Here is an 8,531-nt window from a genome sequence, read left to right on the forward strand (position 1 = left end):
GTGGATGACTGGATATGTAAAGCGCTTTGGGGTCCTTAGGGACTAGTAAAGCGCTATATAAATACAGGCCATTTACCATTTATAAAAAGAAAACAATGCACTGCATCTGAGACAAACAAGGCAAGTGCCGATAATAAGCCAAAAAGGAAATATGATGAACCGCATCTTGCTGTTGTTTTCACAGTGATTATAGGAGATGAGGAGAGACTGGTGTGTATTTTATGTTTGAAAACTCTGGCAGCTGACAGTATGAGGGTCAACAAATGAATCAGAATCAGAATCAGTATACTTTATTAATCCCTAAGGAAATTATGTGGGCTATAGTTGCTCCAATACAGTAACAGTAACAGAGTAAACTAATTAAACAATACAATATGTTACAGATTTACAAATTAAAAAATAGCACTAATATATACAAGGATTAACAGAGGTGATTTTAAATAAATATCAAGAATATTGACAGGAATATTACAGAGTAGAAAAGAGCGTGTGCAAAAGGGTGTAACTACTTCAGTGTTTACATTGTATTAGATGGAGGAGTTGCACAGGGAGATGGCCACGGGCAGGAATGATTTCCTGTGTCGTTCAGTGGTGCTTTTTGGTAAGCTCAGTCTCTCACTGAACGTGCTCCTGTGGCTAGCCAGCACGTCATGGAGTGGGTGGGAGGTATTATCCAGCATTGTCTTTATCTTGGACAACATCTGGCTCTCCGACACCACCCAAATGGAGTCCAGCTCCATAACCACAACATTACTGGCCTTGCAGATCAGTTTATTTAGTCTGTTGGCACCTGCGACCCTCAATCTGCTGCCCCAGCATGTAACAGCATAGAGGATAACACTGGCCACAACAGACTCATAGAAAATCCTGAGCATTGCCTGACAGATGTTGAAGGACCTCCGCATCCATCAGAAAATAGAGACGACTCCGGCTCCAAGGTATTTATAGTCCTCCACAATGTCCACACTGACCCCCTGGAATGAAACAGGGGTCAAGGGTTAGCTGGTCTTCCTAAAATCCACAATCAGTTCCTTGGTCTTTGCCACGTTGAGCTGGAGATGATTCTGCTTGCACCACGTGACAAAGGAGTCGACCACAAGCCGGTACTCTGACTCATCACCAGTGTTGATGTGAGTCATCATAAAACTTCTGATGATGGCGGGTCTCTGTGCAGGTTCTGAAGTCTGTGGTGTAGGGGGTGAAGAGGAAGGGGGAGAGGACAGTCCCTGTGGTGCCCCTGTGTGGCTGATCACCCTGTCAGACACACAATGTGGAAGACGCACATATTGTGGTCTTCCTGTCTGGTAATCAACAATCCAGGACACCAGGGAAGCATCCACTTGCATCGCTGTTAGCTTATCACCCAGGAGGGTTGGCCTGATGGTGTTGGTGTTGCACTGGAAAAGTAAAAAGACATTACCCTCACAGTGCTCGCCGGCTGGTCCAGATGGGTGTAGACACAATTGAGCAGGTAGATGATGGTGTCCTCATCTTCGAGGTGGGGCTGGTAAGCAAACTGAAGGGGATCCTGATGTGGTCTGACTATGGGTCGCAGCTGGTCCAGGATGAATTTTTCCTGGGGGCCACTCGGACGTGACGTCTTTGGTACAGGGATGAGGCATGGTGTCTTCCACAGCACTGGGACCCTCTGCAGACTCAGACTCAACATGAAGAGTCTATGAAAGACTCCTCACGCTGTGAGGCAAGGTGGCTTTCACGAGGTAAAGTGCTGACACGAGTCTTTGAGCTCAGAGGAGAAAGTCTGATGTTTTTCCAAGAGGAAGGCATGCATAAAGTTGCAAGCAAGTTTAATGGTGAAGACTTGTTCTTGAATTGCTGGTTGTCTGAGTGATGTCCAAAAAATGCTGTGGGCTTTATAAATAAATGGGAAACTTTTGTGAGAAAAAGTAGCCCGTTTTGGATGGAGCAGCTCTCGTTTCTAGAAATCTGGCCAAATTTATTAAGCCACCCAAAACGTGACCATAATGAGGACCAGGGACCAGAGGTGGAGTCTTAAACGCCTCTCTGCACCTTATCTCCTCCTGTTACTCCCTCAAAGCCCCATCTCCTTAGAGACATTGTCTGATCCCTAAATGAATGTATGTAGTGTTAATTTACTGGACTATACAGTGGTTGCTGCATTGTTCTCCAGTTGTATATATTATCATTTTCTTCTTCCTGATGCAAGTATTTAAGGGTTGTTCTTTACCACAAACTGTGTTTTGAGCCTCATGCTGATGCCACTACCAAAAAGGTTCAGCAAAGACTGTTCTTTAGAAGGAAAATGAAATCTTTTAATGTCTCATCTGAAATTTTGTCCTTGTTTTACAGAAGTTTTATTGAACATAACTCTGAAAAACAAGAAACAGTTGGGACTTTTGGTAAAAACTGCCATCAAAATCTCAGGGAGTTGGTAAGATGGGCTTTTAGCCATTTATAACAAGCATGTGCTGAGGAAGGCTCATTTTATTGTTAATTGTTTTAATCATCCGCTTCACAGTGAGTTTGACTTGTTGCCCTCTGGGCTGTCGTTTTAGAGTACCTGTGAGGAAGAGCAAAAGACTCCAGGTTTCTTTTATTCCTACTGCAATCCGTCTCCTTAACAGTGAATAACTGTCTTAGGACTTTTTATCATTGCTTTGTTTATTCTTATTGTTGCCCTTGCTGCTAAACTAATTTCCCCTTGTGGGATAATGAAGTATTGAATTGAATTGAATTATTTTTGTTGCTTTTCTCCATTTTTGCCATTTTGTAAAGTTTTTTTTTTAAAAAAAACCCTCACATATTATTTTTGTTTTTGAATTTATTTATTTATTTATTTTGCTCTGCATTAGGCCTACAAACGTCTTTCAAGAGTTGGTAAGGTTTTGAGAAATAAAGATCAGGGAGTGGTGATGGGCAGACTATTTATGTTTTAACAAATATGAGAAAGGTTTTGATTGTTGTAGTGCCTTCTGCAAAGGTGACTCTGTGTAAAACCATTTTTGAGATCTGCATTTAGTGCGGTGAGAGTGACTTTGATGAAATGGAGAAAAGCAAAAATAATATTTGTAAACCTATAAGCATCAGAAAACAAACCAAAAATATATTGATACAATGTGAGAAAATTGCACCAACTATTTTAATCCAGTAAAGTTACACTACATACATTCAGCGGCCACTTTATTAGATATGCCTGAGCCAATGCTCATTACAGTAATTCTAATATATAATCATCGCAACTCAAAGCATTTAGTCATGTAGACATGGTCAAGACTGCCTGCTGAAGTTCACACCTCAGAATAAGGAAGAAAGATGATTGAATGGGAAATGTGGATGAGCAGCTGTGACACTAAACTGAAAGTATGTATTTCTATTTGTTGCAAGTCAGCCTCTAACAGTGTGTTACTGTATTAGCTCTTTCATACATATTTGAAAAAAGTTTGAAGTAATTTGATTGAAAAAACTGATGCAATGCTGGAAAACATTTAGGAAAGTGAGCAATCTATACCTGGGACTGACAAAAGTACAAACGGTTCTGATAAGTTGTCAGTTTCAAGTGAGAAGTGCATCAACACCTTAACAAAGGACTTTAGTTGTGAAGTGTATGTAGAAACAATAGCAGCGTGTGTCTAAAAACCACGAGAACGCACTACTGATTTGAGAACTGCTTTAGAATAATGAGAATGACTTTTCCTTACAGTATTACTGGATGACATTTGTTTTAAATAAAATTGCAGGAAATGATGAAAAGTATTGCTTATAGCTATAATGTTGAGTTTTAGAAAATCATCAAGAAACTAGAGGTGGCAAATTGGCTGGACCCTCACCAAAGTCTCATCGCTGTCTCTCTCTCTCTCTCACACACACACACACACACACACACACACACACACACACACACACACACAAACAACACACACACACACACACACACGTAACTGTCCTCAAAATGAAACTGAATAATAAACTGTTGGCATCAAACCACAACTTATTATGAAAGCTGAACCCCCACCAGCAGAAATGAGCACTGCCTTCCTAGATCAAGAGGCAGGAAATACCTGCTGAAGGACTGACTTTCAGGTCCCAGCAGATTTACTGGAGCAACTAATGGCTCCAGCAGTGGGGCCTGTTTCTCCGCCCTCATTCTCATGAATGATCACAACTCAACCAGAACAAGGCCAAACACACACGTGTACATGGATATATAATGTGCTTAAGAAGTATTTCAGTGCCAAAACCCACTCATTTTTAGCACACATACAACATGCGTTGTATATAACTTTATGTTTAAACACAACTCTCATCCTTTCAAACGTTAATGGTGTTTTTTCCCTGTATCAATGACACTTGAACATGTGACACAGTTCCTGTTTTTCTTGATTGCTTTGATGCAATTCTCACATCTTAATGTAGTTCTCAAAACAGCTGAGGCATACTTGTCTTTGTAAAAGATATTAAAACAGCTAAAACCTTCTTCACATGTCAAATCCATTCAATTCACCACTGTTTTATCACTTAGCCAAAACAGTGGTTTTGCCTCTTATAGTTACAAGAAGCTATGACTTTGAAAAGAGTACCTCAGATATGTAGCCCTAATGCAGAGTAAAAAGCTTTCAGACAAAAATAAAATAATGAAACAGAAAATAAAGAAAACTAAAACAATACAGGAGAAACTATGTGCATCTGCAAAGGCACAAATAAAAAATGCAATCTTTAAGACCAAGAACTGTGTACTACAGTGAAGTCATAACACATTCATTACATGTACCACGTATACTGGTGTGTAAGTAACAGTGCCCTGACATGCACCTGTGATACAAGACGGCCATTGTGTGTTCCTTTTTGTTTCAACCAAGCCTCTTCTGAGAACGTAAGTTTCTATTTGCTTTTAGTTGAAGGACAGTTTCAGTTCTACCATTTGGTTGAAAAGACTAATGCAGTGCTAGACAGCATTAAGAGATCTGTAACTCTGACAAATATACTGCTTTGGTTAGTCGTCAGATTCAGATCAGAACATAGTACCAAAATGTTTTTAGTGGTAAAGTTTGTGTAGAAAAAACTGCAATGTGTACAAACACAGAACATGTCAGGGCATGTAGCAGAAAGAGGATGCAAATATAGGACTCCTGAGGCAGGCTCAGAGAAAAAAATAATTTTAACAACAACCTTAAAGTTTTGTCAAAGTCAAAAACACAAGGTTAACAGTAGAATTCAACACTTCAACTAAAGCAAGATAAAACACAACACTGGGCAGTAGGAAAAAAGGTTAAAAGACACACTCTCTGTGTGAAACTGGGGTGGGGAACTCCAGGACTCAAGGGCTGGTGTCCTGCAGGTTTTAGATATCATCCTGGGTCATCACCTGAACCAAATGATTAGTTCATTACCAGGTCTCTGGAGAACTTCAAGACATGTCGAGGAGGTCATTCAGCCATTTGAATCAGCTGTGTTGAATCAAGGACACATCTAAGACCTGCAGGACACCGGCCCTTGAGGCCTGGAGTTCTCCCACCCCTGCTCTGATGGATGCATCAGAGAGCAACTTGGGTGAGTCTCCTGACAAAGAAATTTGGCATGGAGACTGGGGCAGCCAGGGATTGAACCACCAACCTTCAAATTAGCAGATGACCTATTCTACTTCATGAGCTGCGCTTCAAAAATGAGTGATGCATTTCCTCACTCACATTAGATATTCTCATTGTTTTTAAACTGCTATTGTTTCTGCACATACTTCACTACTAAAAATATTTGTTACTGTCTCACTTGAATCTGATAACTCATCAAAAACAGTTTTTCAATCACAACTCGAGCTCGCTCACTTTCCTGTCCAACATTGCATCAGTGTTTTTAGTCAAATTCATTTTTTCTAAAGTGGATCAAAGAGCAAACACAATAGCACATTGTCAGAGGTTTACTTTTAACAAATAAGAAATAGATACTTTCAGTCTCCTGTCACAGCTGCACATCCAATTTTCCTGTTCAAGCACATGCCAGGGATGCTCTACTGGACTGAGATCTGGTGACTGTGGAGTACAGCTTTTTTCAATCTTTGGTTTACTAATTTTGGTGAGTGCATACTCAGTTTCTTCTTTCTAGGTGACAGGTGTAGTCCCCAGTGTGGTGTTGTTGTAGCCCATCTGCTTCAAAATCAGATGTGTTTAGCTTTCAGGTCTACCTTGCTTGTTTGTAATGAGTGGTTATTTGAGTTAGTGGTGCAACTTAAAGTAATCCATAATAAACAGGACAGTAAGTGTTGTCTTCTCTGACATTAAGGTATTTACATCCAGAAACTGCTGCTCACTGGATCGTTTCTGGTTGGGTGGAAAAATCCCAGTACGTCAACACTGTTTGAAATACTCACACCTGCTTGTCTGGCATTAACAGCCACATTAAGTCAACTTTCTCTCTTATTGAGATGCTTGACTTGAACTGTTGCCACACAGCAAGAAGGTTCTGAGTTCAATTCCACCATCAGGCTGGTATTTTTCTGTGTGGAGTTTTTATGTTCTGGGTTCTTTCTGGGTGCGCCAGCTTACTCCCACAGTCCAAAGACATGGATAGGTTAAGTGGAAACTCTAAATTGCCCTTGGTTGTCTGTGTCTATATGGTAGCCCTGTGACAGACTGGCGACCTATCCAGGGTGTACTCTCGACAGATAGCTGGCATAGGCTCCAGTCCCTCGTGACCCTGAAAAGGATGTTTTGAGCTGCTGTTGATGTGAAAGGCTGATTAGATATTTGGGCTGGCTGTAGAGGAGGTAATCTAATAATCGGAAGGTTGGTCTGGGTGTTGGTGTATGCTAAATGGGAAAGATTGTAACCCCAAGATGCTCCCTGATGATGAAGAGTATGAATGTGTGTGACTGTTAGAAAAGCACTTTCATGTGTTTCAAGTTTTTGTGTGAAGGAGACAAATTACGTTGTATCAGCACTAGTTGTGTTTATGTAGAGAGAAAACTGCTGTATAAGAATGAGTGGATTTCTGTAGCGAGCAGTGTGGAACAGGCATACATAATAAAGTGGTTGATGAATGTTTATAGCATGACTATGCAGCAGTTGAGTTTTTTTTACTGGCACTTGTAATGGCTCAAAGTTGTTACTGCAGTGCCAAAACTGTATCTCTGTTCTAAAACTTCTCTCAATCCTCATGTTGAGTGTTTAAAAAGAAGCCCCACCTATTACTTTCTGAAATGCATTTTTCTGGATTTGTTGTTGTTGTTGTTCTGTCTCTCACAGTTCAAATAAACCTACAATTAAAATTATAGACTTATCGTTTATTTGTTAGTGGGCAAACTTACAAAATCAGCAGGGGTTCAAAAATTTTTTTCCGTGACTGTATAACTGTTTTAATGAAATAAAGCAGAAATTAACTGAAATGAGCTTACTTTGCTCAGCTTTGTGCACACAGTGAGTAACTTCTATCTCCTCAATCTCTCCTCAAAGTGACAGTGCCACTTTCTTAGATTAATGCCTAAATGTTGCAATGGGCTATTAAAACTTAAAAGTGATGCATACATACATGTATGTGACGCAGTAACATAGTATGTAGGATAGCTCATGATCTGATGGTACATAAAGTTTTGTGTTCTTCTGCAGATTGTATAGGTCAGCTGTTCCACAGTGATGTCAGGTTTATGTGGTTGAGAAGTTTGTAATTATGCAGCTCTCCTCAGGATAAAGCTTGAGCTGCACCTGAATCCTAATCCTCAGAACCCAGTCCACAGTCCTCTGCGCTTTCTATCAGAAATGTTATTTCTTAGATCAAAAGAATATTGATTTCCGTTTTTCCTCCACTCTTTTATCCAAATTACCTCATGGTTTTCAGAGAGAAACACTTGAAACCTGAGCTTACACTGGATCACTTTGGTTAGCATCCCTGCAGCACTTTCTCCTAGGCTCTCTCCTCGAGATCTTTGCACCACCGCTTTGCATTCTTTTGACAAAACAGGAGGAGTTTTCAGCTCTCACTCTGTCTGTTCTGTAGTTTTTCTACTTCATGTTAATTACAGCTGATTTATTTCTTAACAATTGCACTAAAAAAATGAAATTGGCTTGCAATAACACATAAATTTATGTATAACATACATGCTTATGTGTTATTGTAGGGTCTAACTTGTAACATAAAGCTGTTGTCATGATTTGGTGCTGTATAAGTAAAATTGAATAGTTGTTATGTTTACAAAAGTCTAACTTGTATTTCGAACAAAATGATTTTATGTTTCTATGATGAAATCATATATATTATTTGCATAAAATTCAACAACTTAACACTTTTTAAATGTATTCTTGTTGAGATGACACGATAAAAGCTTGCAGGAGTGGTTGCCTGGACTCTGGGGTGATAAGAGGCAGAAAAGCACACACACACCACGTTTATGATGTTGCTATTTATTGTGGTTTAACCTGTCAAGGACAAAAATATAAAGAAATTCTGTATCAAGCCTTGTAATCATAGCTTTTCTACTTTTTTAAGTATGGAGTGAAAGCTTGATGGCTTGGTGTGCAGCATTGTTGCCTCACAGAAAAGTCCTGAGTTTTAATCCACCAACT

Source organism: Haplochromis burtoni, unplaced genomic scaffold (genome assembly GCF_018398535.1).
Source record: "Haplochromis burtoni strain Fernald_Lab_line unplaced genomic scaffold, NCSU_Asbu1 Contig_67, whole genome shotgun sequence".
Classification (NCBI taxonomy): Eukaryota; Metazoa; Chordata; class Actinopteri; order Cichliformes; family Cichlidae; genus Haplochromis; species Haplochromis burtoni.